The sequence below is a fragment of the Rattus rattus genome, chromosome 1 (genome assembly GCF_011064425.1).
Source record: "Rattus rattus isolate New Zealand chromosome 1, Rrattus_CSIRO_v1, whole genome shotgun sequence".
NCBI lineage: Eukaryota > Metazoa > Chordata > Mammalia > Rodentia > Muridae > Rattus > Rattus rattus.
Genome location: NC_046154.1, coordinates 93,588,232 through 93,601,835, shown reverse-complemented (window position 1 = coordinate 93,601,835; position 13,604 = coordinate 93,588,232).

Here is a 13,604-nt window from a genome sequence, read left to right as displayed (position 1 = left end):
CTGGCTATCAGGGGAAAGCTGGAGAGTCTGCAGAGGCCAAGTCCTCTTAAAAAACACCACCTTCAACCTCATCAAACTACCGAAAATATTGGTCAAGAAGCTTCTGGATGCTAGGCATAGTTCTATGCCTACATTTCTAACATTTTGAAGCAGTGGCAGGAGGATCGTGAGTGTAAAGTCATCCTAGACTATATGGTGAGAACTCCGATTCAAAAGGCCAAAATAGGTGACAGTCCCAAATCCCCACCCACCAGTCTCTGGCATCCACACCAAGGTAGGGATTTCATGTTGCAATCTGCCTCCTTCATTATCTAGGGAGAGCAGACGGAACAGCATTTGCCGTCTACAGCCACTCAGAAAACTAAGCTGCCTCATCACATTGCGTGGCAACTGGTGAATTAGCACTGGCCTTCCATTCGACATGGAGATATATCATTCTTGGGAAATAAGACAGTTAATAACAATACAGTCTAATGTAGAAGTGAACAATATTAGTAAATGTTGATAATGACTTTATAATTCAGCATTCTTACATTTAACAATAGTAAGATTATTTCATAGGAGAGGAATTTGGTTTTATTTATCAGAACAGATCAAAGGACAGGAAAAATCCTACCAGCAGAGGGCTTTGTCTATGTCAGAATTGTGTAATATTTAATGTTATTATTTTATTTGTTACTATTATTGTATGTGTGTGGCCTTGTGTACACGTGTGTGCACATATGCCTGTGTCAGTGCGCACATGGAGGTCAGAGGATAACTTTTGGGAGATAGTTCTGTCCTTCCACCACTGAGTTTGTGACCTGGATTCAAGTTCTTAGGCTTGTGTAGCATTTTTACCTTCTTAACCCTCCTGTTAGCTCTGTAATCAATCCTGAAGTCACATACAATTCCAGAGTTGCTTTTATTTTAAATGGAGCTCGGTTGAGGCAGGAAAGACCGTGATTTTCCTTCCACCAGGGACCAGACAGAAACTCTCCGAAACCCTATTGTCAGACCTCGACTTTGGGAGGTGGTACCGCTTGCTTTTCCGTGCTTGCTCTGTGACAGTCTCCTTGCTGGAGGACACACTCAGGTCTTTCGAGTGGGTGCTGAGCTCTTCATGATCAAAGGTCCCAACTGTGAGTGACAGCAGCTTACATTGCGTGGTGTGTTCTCCCAGAATTCCTTAGAAGTAGGCTTGGAAACTGTCCTAGTTTGGGAGCAAAGAGCACGTATACTGAATTTATTTATTAGTTACCTGAAACTCAAATAACCCAAGCTTCCTGTACTTTGTGAACTCCATGCCTGGGTGTCCTGTCGCTATCAGTACTACTGCTCTTGGAGACTAGCCAGTCCTTGCCACTCAGGTGTTTCCTAGTTCTCTAGAAAAATAGATTCCAAACTACCGACAATTAACACAGGAGCATGAGACGAGAGCTGCCTCCGTCCAAAGCCGTTGCCCCAGGTATGGTGGAGACAAGAAGGCTCCCGGTAGTAGCTTCAGCATAGCTGGAGGGTAATAGCTGTTGTCTTCCATCAAGAGTTTAAGGTTCTCAAACACGGAATCATGGGGTTCAGGCACCTGCGGCGGCAGCAGCGGCGGCAGGGCACCAGGGCTTATCTCACTGCCTCCTCGGCTTCTGTCCCTCATCTTTGCTGTTGTGTGGAGGCTGGTGAGTTGGGGAACCGGTGTGGTTTACAGAATCTCCTTACTGGCAACTGTACAGATTCCAGTGAGGTTAGTCCAGGATTAAGCACGTGACTCCATCTGGGCCAATGAGATGAGAGGAACGTTTGCTTCAAGGGTCTGGAAAAGTTTACGCTATCCCTGAGACCTACCTAAAACAGCCACCTTGGGAAGCAACGAGATGGCTCAGCGGGTAAGGGCTCAGTGCTCTCAATCCTGATTACTGAGTCAAATCCCTGGGAAACCACATGGTGGAGAGAACCAATTCCTGCAAGTCTTTTGTCTTCTACCCTTGCACCACGGCATGACTGTACACACACACACACACACACACACACACACACACACGCACGCACTTCCTGCTCTTCCAGAGAACCCAAGTTGGGGTTCCTATACCCACATTTTGTGTCTTCTCACAATTGTCTGTAACTCCGGCTTCACCTTTTTGGGCCTCTATAGGTGTCTTTGTCCATATGGCATGCACAGATACAGACACGAATACATAAATAAAAATAACTCTAAAATATAAATCAATAAATTAAAAAAACTGATCTCGGGGTGGGAGTGTAGCTTGGTGGTAGGGTACTTGTTTAGCATTGTCAAGGGTCTGTGTTTGACACCTAGCACATGCACACACACACACACACACACACACACACACACGTGTGCGTACACACATGAGCACATGCACACACACCTCCAGATTTCTTTGTGTATACTGGTGAACTCCAGGAGACCCTTCAGACAACTTGCTTCCAGCCTCAGATAAACACAGAAAGCAAGGGCAGAAGACACCTTGGATGTCACTGAAGATGGAGCTGGACCACTGACGAGGTTCTCAGAAGCCCATCTTATGCCTAGACTCAGATTTATGTTTGGCTTCTACAGGTTCAAGCTGGGTGTTCTGATAGTGACAGTCAAAACCAGCCCAGCTGCGAGAAGGGCTCATGAGGATGTTAAACACCAGCGTGTCAGTTGAACTAGAAATTATTTGTGATTATAAAATTATGAGGTGAAGATTATTGTTTAAATGAATGCAACACAAACAAGCAGTGAGCTGTTTCATTAGGCCAGAGGAAGAAAAGGTTTATGATTATTTCCAGAGTCTTGTTCTTTTTGTATGGATGCCGGGTGGATGAAACAGTTACTAAGGATGTAAGTATTCTCTGAGGGGAGAAGGATATTTACATTTCTGGGCAGGCTTGCAGCATGAACATAAGCAATATTTTAGAAAACATTTCTTCATGCGGTAGACAGCTGCTGCATTAGCCTGCCTGGGAGCCTGTTTTTTTTTTTTGGGGGGGGGAGAGCAGAGGTGGGGTGTGGAACTAGCATCCTGTTTCTCTGTGTCGCCCTCCCCCTCCCCTGTGCTCTGTGATCCTGTGAGAGCCAGCCACACCTGCTCCCATCGCTGACACTAAGCCCCCAAGGTGGGAATGTGTCTTGAAGCTACTCCAGCTCTCACAAGACCTCAGATCTCTCGGGGAATGATGCAAGAGAGATGCTCTTCTTGGAGTCATTCTTAAAGGGACCCTTCATGGGTCACTTGAGGGACCCAGAGATTGTCTTTCTGAAGCTTGGCTGGCGGGGGGTGGGGTCTGCAGCGGCTTCGCTCAGGGTAGTGCTCTGTTCCGGCTATTATGGCTTAGGTGTACAGGGAATGCAAGCTTGGTTCTCTGTGTAGTGTTGGGAGGAGGCATACGTGACCATAAGAGTGATATAAATTAGCTGATGGCCCTAAGCTACCATATAATCAATTAGAAAAAGTTTATTGGGAACGAAAACATGGTGTGCTAAACGTTCAGTACATATATAGCATTTATTGCTTACAGGGTGTTGCTTGATTACCCCTCATTGCCATGTACTGGTGTCCTTCCTCTGGTTTTTGTTATGCGTCTATCTCTTTATTGATTTGTGGGTACATTTCGTCTGCAGGTATGTGTAAGCTGGTGCTGGTGGAGACCAGAAGAGGAGGCCGATTCCTCGGGAATGGCTAGACATAGTTGTGAGCTACCCTGTGGGTCTTCAGCAAGAACAAGTGCTCTTAACCCCCGAGCCACCTCTCTGGTTCTCAGTCACAAGGCTGGTGAGCAACAGAGTCTTGACACAGACTGTTATTCTCTGAAAAAGACGAAACAGGTGCAAGCAGAACTGAGTGCCAGGAGCAAGGACAGTGGACAAGGGTGGCCAACCCCACCCCTGGTTCCCAGCTATCTTTTTGCTTTGTTTTGTTTTGTTTTTTGTTTTTTGAGTCCAATGAAAACTACTTAGAATTTCCAATGGGAAAATGCTCATCTTATTAGCTAACAGGTATGAACTGAGCCTGAACACCGCTGTTTTCCTTTCCTGGTTGCTAAGTGATCTGTGAGCATCCTTAGACCAATAAACTATTGAAATTTATGCGGAGCATAATTAATCATATAATTCCAGCTTCTTGAACTTATTTCCATTTAAAATTGCCTCATCGTGCTGGGGGTATTTAAAAGGCCGAGAGGGAGAAGGGACCAGTAGGCAATTATAGCTGCCTTTATAGTCGCGTCTTCTATGAATCATGTCTTCCACAGTGTGACGTCTCTCACCATTATAATCAACTCTATTAAATATATTTGGTCATTTGGCTCCAAGTATTGAGCTCCCAGTTGGTGTCAAGCAGTGTTCTGGGCTCTGGGGACATTCTTGTCCCCAGGGAGATAAAGCCCTTTGCCTTCACGATGCTGATATTGTAGTTCATTAGGGTAGGGCAGTTGTGCCTTAGTTTGGTCAGGTGGTTAATATTTTATGGTATACAATATGTGTTATGATCAAGAACACCATTGATTCCATGAAATACAGATATGGCACTGCATAGATAAGAAAATGGAGGCACAGCAGTATGGAATAACTTGCCCCAAATCCCACAGCCAGAAACAACAAGGCTTACTCATGAAAGGCACAGCTCCAGAGTGACACTCACTCATTCGCTCTCTCGTATTTTATCCCCTCCCTCTTTAGATGTGGCGACTTGAAGGAGATCATCATAGCTTCTGTCACCACTGCACAGTTGGCAAGGCCTGGAACTCTCCAGATTCCTGACTGCTTCCCTCACTCTAGAGAGTGGCTTTGTCTGAGGACTGTTTACACTCTCCCGGGAAGATGTCTATAGACACCCCCCAAAGAGAAGGACACTGTGGTCAGACACTGCCTGCCCAAGGTGACAATATCTTCCTGGAGACAACAAAGATCTGTTTTTACATGTCCCAGATTTCAGAGGAACAACCCGTTCACTCCATATACGCTAAAGTACTTGTTCTCACAACAAAATGTGATATGTCATATTCCAGAAAGCTGAGGATGACCCCATCCTATCTTCTCTGAGGTTGAGATGTGTCTTATAAACCTGCTCTTTTATAATTGTTGTGAGCCTGGAAGTGTCGGTGCTCGTGTGGCTGCCTGATGACATCGTACTTGATCATAGCTGTTTGCGTATATGCGTACCCTGCTCCAGTGCTGGAGGAACCCCGGGACCACGTACGTTAGGCAGGTGCTGTACCGCAGAGCCGCCTTCCCGCTCCTGCTCATATTTCAGTTGAATTACAAACATGTTGGCACTGCATTGCTGGTTTGTTTGTTGATTGTGATGTTTTCCTGATACTTGTCTGTTGACATCTGCTGCTAAGACCATTTTTCAGAATGAAATGCCAGCGTCATATGCCGTGTGTGTGCGTGTGTGTGGGTATGTGTGTGTGTGGGGGGGAGAGGGAGAGTGAGGAGGTAGCTAGGAGTACAATCACATACAGCACTGTGATCATGCTAAAAACTGTTGCCTTCATCCTGAAGAATGATGTGTCCCTGAAGTTTAATTACCCTTTCTATTGCCCCTGTCTGAAACGGTCCCCAAAGGCTAATTCATACTCAATGGTCAGCAATCATTTTTGTGGAAAGACTCCGATAGGCATTTATTTATAAGGTACAGTTAGCTCCCCATCTTGCTACCATGTCTATCTTGAAATAACAACAAAATTTTCCCCCAGGTTAGATACCTTAAAACTCCATTCAAACCCGAGTCTCAGGTTTGTAAACTACTATGCACAAAGGCATATCTGGAACAAGCCTACTTCCCTAAGCACTTTATGCAGTCGAGGCTGGTTGCGAACTCAGGATCTCTCTTGATGCATGCAAAGTAGCAAGATAGTCTTTGTATTTACACCTCAGATTTAGTAAGTTCAAAGGCGTTCATTTCCTTCTATCTTACTCTCCTAAGATAGGATTTCTCTACTGAGAGGCCTGGCAGCCTTTCTTTGGCAGCATCTTTCTCGTTAATATGTGTGGACGACTTTAGAGCTGGTAGTGTTCTAAATACAGTGATCGTAGAATAAAAGGAGCCACAGTTTTAGAAGGTGAGGCTAAGAGACATACGTGTGTGTGTGTGTGTGTGTGTGTGTGTGTACATATAAGATATATATGTATATACATATCTTATTTGTTTTATATATATTGAGTTTCTACGACAATAATGAGATGCCCAAGGCTAGGTACTTTATTAAGAAGAGAGGTTTACTTAGCTCACAGTTCAGCAGCTTCTGCTGGGTTCTGGTAAAGGCTTCATGATGAATATCCTCACAATGGCAAGAACACGTGCAGGAGGGAGAGGCCCCATGGCGAGAGGAGACCAACTTTGAGGAAACGAGGTTCAGCTTCATGTTCACAGTGTCCACAAAATGCAGCTGCTTGGAGGAAACAGGGCCATTGCTTATGGGAAGCTCAGAGGAGCGACTATGTCCTGATGCCATGTGATTGCAAGTTGAGTGTTCTCAGGCTGCCACCAATGAAGGGAAATCAGAACCTGTGAGAAGCCGCATTTACCCAGGGCCAAGAGCTATTCTGATAGGAATGTGGCAGATCTGGTTCCTAGAAGCAGCCACAGTTCTACATTCCATTCAAGGCATGGTACAGAGGTCCACACTCTGTCCCCTGCCTGACATTTATGGCATCTTATCCTCCCCCTTAGCACCCATTCCCTCCCCCTGCATCCTTCTTTTATCTGATTTCAAGTAACCGTTTCTTTTTGTTTCCCCTCAAGGAACTTTACATTAAAGAAAACTTGGAGATTTACTATGGCACATGGATTTGCCTTTTACAGACTCCTGGGAGAAGCAGGTGCTGACCATGAGGAAATGGATACTCATGCCCTTGGAACTTTTGAAAACCTTTCTTCAAATGGTGTCATATGGATACAATTCTCATAAAAGCTGTATGGCCAATGGTCAAATAAGGAAACAGTAGAAACATGTTGGGAAGGTCCAACTTGGCTCACCCTGCTGACAGACCCACCTGTGCAGCACTCTTGGTAATGCTTTATCCTCTGATTTTAGAACTTCCTTCCTTCCTTCCTTCCTTCCTTCCTTCCTTCCTTCCTTCCTTCCTTCCTTCCTTCCTTCCTTCCTTCCTTCTTCTCCTCCTCTTCCTCCTTTTCTTCCTCCTCCCCCACTCCTCCTCCTCCCTTTTCTTCTTGTTAACCTTTATTTACTTGTGGTAGTGATGGTGTGTTTATGAGTATCACAGGACAACTCATAAAAGTCAGTTCTCTCCTACCAGTTGAGTTTGAGTTGAACTTGGTGGCGAGTGCCTTTATCTGATGAACCATCTCACAAACTCTATTTGGAAACTTTTTAGCAAAAAGACAGGACCTAGGTGGATGACCTTCTCAGCCCTGCCAATGATCTAGACCAGAATGCAGTAATTATAGTATTTGTATTTTCCCCACTGCGCTAAGAACAATGAATATGTCCAACAATCACCAAAGTCTGTCTGGCCCCTTTCAGTTGCTGACTTTGTAAAGGGAAGATGGAGTGGCATTGCTAGTTAATAAAGTAAATCTCAGTCTTTGTATTCTTCTTACCCAGATGAGCTTGATTCCACATTTGTGCTGACCTAGAATAAATGCTAACGTGGTTCAAGAGACAAGTTGACCAAGCACACTTTCATAGAGTTGTAGTGGGTGTTAAGGAGACCTTGGCTCAGTGTGAGATGATTGTAGGTAACTGTCAAGAGCTACAGAGTCACAGGGAGAGAGGCTTTGGAGCAGGGGCAACATGGTTAGAAAGGCAAGCACCAGTGAGGACTCGGATAGTTTTGAGTCATGGTAATCTACTATGGAAGGAAAAGTTGAGTGACAGCTGCTGCTGAATTAGACTAGAAACGAGTGAGGCCTTGGACACACGGACTGCTCATTAGCTGACAGTGGGCTAATGGGCACATGGAGCTCTTCACCAGGGTAGCTCTGTGGGGCTGCTCAGGTCGGCGCCCATGATGAGGACTCATGCCCCACAGAGTATCTCCTGAGAAATGTGAGAAGAGCTGTTTTTACATCAAACTATTTTGTGCAATCTGAGTGACTATTTCCCTTTTCTGGCATTTCTTTCATGATAGACAGTTCATATCGGTGTATGCTCACAGCACACAGTGATGGCTTCCATATACGTCATGACTTTGCATTCAGGACCCACCTTCCTGTTCCTGCTCTTCTGCAGTTCTAATCCATTCCCTCATAAACCTTCTCCCACCTTCTTGTTCCATACCCACCCATTTATGAATCACATATCCCCATAAAATCCAGGATCCACAAATGAGGAAAAGCATATGCTGTTTGTCTCTCTGACTCTGACTCATTTCATTTAACAGGATAATCTCCAGTTGCATCCATTTTCCTGCAATAAAATTCCATTGTGCACACATACCAATATTTTCTTTATCCATTCATTTGTTAATAATGCCTTTTTTTCTAAAAAAGATTTATTTATTATTTATTTATTTAATGTATGTGAGTACACTGTCACTGTCTTCAGACACAGCAGTAGAGGGCATCAGATCCCATTACAGATGGTTGTGAGCCACCATGCATTGAACTCAGGACCTCTGGAAGAGCAGTCAGTGCTCTTAACCGCTGAGCCATCTCACCAGCCCAGTAGACGTCTTAGTTATTTTTCTACCACTGTGACTGAGGGAACTTAGAGAGGAAAGGGTTTGTTTGGAGCTAACCATTCAGATGGTTAGAGTCTGTGACCTTGATGGCAGGGAGCCTGACGGCAGCCCTGCAGGCATGGGGCTGGAGCAGGAGCTGAGAGCTTTACACATTGACACAACAGTCACGAGGCAGAGGGAGATTCGGAGGGAGGGACGGAGGGACATACCTCCTCCAATGAGTTCACACTTCCTCCAACAATGCCACATCTCCTAACCCTTCCCAAACAGTTCCAGCCCCTGGCAACCAAGCATTGAAACGTATGAACCTACAGGGCCATTCTCATTCAAACCCGTGCCATTCAAACCCGTGCCTTAGTGTTGTGAAGAGTGTTACAAACACACAACTAGTAATGTCTCGGTAGTGTCCTGACCAGGAGTCCTTCAGACGGTTACCCAGGAGTGTTAGAACTGTGTCATTTCTCTAGAATCTCTTATCTGCCTAAACACAATCTGTTAATGACTCATAAGAGACAGTAGTCATTTACACACGTTAATTATCTTCCTTATACCTTACCATTCTGTGGTTAAACATTGTCGACTATGAAAATCCCTACACTACTGGGAATTTTTTTTTTAAAACTTCAACTTCCCTGGTGTCTATACAATGACTGGTTTTTGTTTTTTTTTTTAGGCTGTTGAAGAATACAGAAGATTTGGGGGAGAGAAGAAGGGAGGACACAGGGAGGGAGAGAGGGAGAAAGACTACCAGAAAAGGAAGAAAGTGAATATGCCCAAGATGTTATCATATGGCTATACAGACAGAGATGAAGGCATGATAGTCAGGCTTCACCATCCTCTCAGAGTAGCTCACGAACCTTGTTTTGGGCAAGTGCCACCCTAAACACTTCATGTGCTTTAGACTATTCAACACTGTGTAGAGGTATCCATAGGAGTCTGGCTTACAGTTGAGAAGACTGGTCTCCATGGAGGCCCCCTGATTGGCAGTGGTGCAGTCATAGCTGCACACTGAGGTCTGTCCAGTTTCAGAGCATATGACTCTTCCACGGTTGCACATGGCCTCCATGGCAAAGGTTTAAAGTCAAACAGTGACAGGTTGCCAGCTAAATAAATAGAGACAGAATCAGTCACAGCATGGAGCAGATTCCACCAGCAGATTCCACCGGGACCGCTGTCGCCATTTATTGCGTCTGATTTGTACTGGGTATAATTCTCATGCTCATAATGTGGTCTGTACAGGAGCAGTTTGTATACATGTCTGTCTAGAAACCATGCAGTGTGTGTGCTGTCACTGCATCATCACTGATGAACTAGAGCAGTTGTTCTCGACCAATGGGGTCGTGACCCTTTTGGGGATTCAATGACCGTTGCATGGGGCTTGAATATCAGATAGTCTACATACCAGATATTTACATTATGATTCATAACAGTGGCAAAATTACAGTAGTAACAAAAATAATTTTATAGTTGGGGGGTCAGCACAACACGAGGAACTGCATTAAAGGGTCGTAGCACTAGGAAGGTTGAGAAGCACTGAGCTAGAGAATAATGCAAACAATACTGAGCCGTCCCACAGGGCAGGGCGTAGAGTGGAATATGTTAGATCTGAGCACATTATCTTCTCACTCTCCATCTCTGACTGCCCCCTCTACCTCCCCAGGTAGAAGTAGAAACAAATTCCATGCCATCCTATGGGAAATCATGTGTATAGTCACATGACCAACATTTACAAGACTCTACTAAGTACATGATAATGTCTTAGGTCTGGGCTTATACAGATGAAAAGACACAGCTTCAGTCTTGGTTCCTATCTGCTGTCACTTCTTCCCAGGTTGGATCGTTGGATTTCTCTCTCTCTCTCTCTCTCTCTCTCTCTCTCTCTCTCTCTCTCTCTCTCTCTCATTCTCTCTTTTATTCTCTCTCATTCTCTGTCTCTGTCTCTCTGTGTCTCTGTCTCTGTCTCTCTCTCACTCTCTCTCTCTCTCTCTCTCTGTGTGTGTGTGTGTGTGTGTGTGTGTGTGTGTGTCTATGTGTCTGTGTGTTTATGTGCACCATTTGCATATAGCTGCTTGAGGAGGAGGCCAGAGGGCATCAGATTCCAGGAACTGGAATTGCAGGTAGTTGTAAGCTGACTGATGTGTGTTCTGGGACATCAGCCCAGGACCCTTTCGAGAACACTAAGTACTCTCAACCTTGGAACCATTTCCAGCCCCTCCCTGCCCCATGTTCAGGAGAATGTTTACTTCAGAACCCCCGGACTCTCCATATGTCCCATTCTTGTACCCATAGATTCTGAGCTGGGGCACTCAGATAGGGCTAAATGTGCCTTTCTAACAAGTTCACAAACCATGCTGAGGCTTCTGGTTCCAGATCCTCACTTTGAGATTGCTCATACCTGGCCACCACGAGTCACAGATGAGGCTCTCTTCCATTGCCTTCTTGACTCAGCTTGTCAGGCCTGACTTCACAATGAGAAATAGATTTGGTGGTGTTGCTTACCAACGACTAAGCTGGCTTCCTGAAATGTTCACAGCACAACAGTAGACAGTTCTTGATCCTTTCCTTCTCAAGAAAATGCTGGCCCTCAGATTGAATTGTAATTTTGGAAGATGAATAGTGTTGGTAAGTAAAAAATAATTTACAAAGAGTAAACTCACAGTTTGGCAATGGATAGTAAGGCAAACATCAAGTTTCATCTTTTTTCCCTTTCTCGTTTGCAGTAGAAAGGCACACTACCTCCTGCTTTTAAGCAAGAAAAGTCACACCAAGACCTTGACTTCTAAGGGTGAGAGGGGGCAGCCCTTAGTCTGTAGCGATAATAACTTTTGGGTTCTGGGATGTGTTCTGCTCTACTGCTAAAGGCCAGGCTGGAAAAGCAAGGCAGGAAACTAGGCCCTTGCCTGTTCCCGTAGGCATGTAGAGACTGTGAGATGCCTAGGAGACCAGGGACACTCATGTGTCATGTACCATATCCAGGCATGGCTCATTTCCTACCTCCCTGTGTCTATTCAAAGACATTTTCAAGGCTTCTCTTTTCAAAGGACCAGTGGCTTTTGAGCTTGGGCTTTGAAAGTTCTTGACTTAGGCCTGCCTGCCTTGCAAACAATGCTGGTTAAGAGTTTGTGTTCCATGAGTGTAAATGTGTTGGAAACATACGCTCCCCACCCCATGCACCAGTATGAGATGCAGGGTATTTAAGAAATGACTAGTGGATTATGTTATTATTGGAGGTAGGGTCTCGCTATGGAGCTGGCTGTCCTGTGGTAAGGCTAGACAGTGGGAAGGGAGTGTCAGACTTGAGACAAGGACTTGTAGCCCTCGGAAACCATGTTCAGTCTCTTTAGCCTACAAAGGTTGCTGTCTGTACCCCTAGTGGCGGGACATGGACTTAAAAAGTGCAAACATCATGAAAAATATGATTCGTATTTAAAAGCAGAAAGAGGCAAAAAGCACATTCACTCTGTCTGATTTGATAGCTGCAGTTTCATACATATCTCAATCCCTCTCCTTTTGCCTCTCCTCCCCAGTTCTTCCTTCTCCATTCCTTCATTTTTAGTGAAGATTTAGGGACTGGCCCCAAGGCCTTCATAATTCTAAGCAAGTGTCCTACTCCTGAGCAATACCTTAAGCTCTATAAGTGACTGGCTCAATAAAACGAACACAGCAGGCAAGATCTGAAAAGTTTTTGACCCTTTTATTAAGCAGGGAGTGTGGCTAGTAAGTACAGTTACAGAGAGTCTGACACTGTTGTAAATGCTCAACTATGGTTTTCAACTTAGGCATCCCACAGCTAGGGACCTAACAGAGTCTCCTGGGAAAACACTGAGGAAGTCACTGAATTACTTCCTGTCTTCTTACTCTTGAGTAAGGAAATACAGATGAGAGTAATACATGTTAACTTGACACAAGCTAGAATCAACTTGGGAGGGGGAATAACTCATCGAGTAGAGATTTCTTTCATCAGATTGGCCTATAGGCAAGTCTTTGGAGATTTTTTGATTAATGATTGATGTTGGAAGGCTCTGAGATGCCACCCTTGGGAAGGCACTTCTGGGTTGTAGGAATAAGCAAACTGAGGCGGCCAGGGGCAGCAAGCCAGTAAGCAGCACTCCTCCATGGTCTCTGTTTTAGTTCCTGCCTTCTGGTCCCTGCTTGACCTTGATATCCTGCCTTGGCTTCTCTCAATGATGGGCTGAGGTTCATTAAGCCAAATGAACCCATTCTTTCCTAAGTTGATTTTGGTCTTAGTATTTTTTTTTCTTCTCAGTGTTTTTATTTATTTATTTATTTATTTATTTATTTATTTATTTATTAAAGCGGGGGTTGAGGAAGTTCATACGGTATATCTTGATCATGTTCTTCCCTCTCCCTTTCCTCCCAGGCCCTCCCAATTCCCTTTTTGTTCTCTACATTTTCTTTCTTTCTCTCTTTAAAACAAATACACAAACAACTCCCCCAAACTCCACAAGAAACACACACAACACTGTCCCCCTCCACAAAAACACAAAGGGTGGAAATCAAAATAGCAATCAAAAGACCAATGAGACAAAACAAAATAAAACAAAAAGCAAGGCCAAAACAAAGTGAAACAATACAAAAAAAAAACAAAAAAAACCCTACACAAATACCATTGGGTTAATTTCTCATTGGTCAACTACTCCTGAGCATGGATCCTGCCCTGAAGTATGGTTAAAATGCCCACAGACAAAAACCAATTTTTCCCTTGCCAGTGGGATCTTGTCCGGCTTGAACACGTGCAGGTCTTAAGTGTGCTGCTATGGGGTCTGTAGGGTTTGTAGGTTCACCAGTCAGTCCTACTGTGTCTGGTCTGTTCCTTGGAGATGCCCATCTTCCACATAGGTCCCCAGGGAAGGGTTTGATGAGGATATCCCATTTAGGACCCTGTGCTCCAAAGTTGTCTGGGTGTTTTTATCACAGAATAGAAAGCAAACTGGGACAAATAGTGGATACAGTT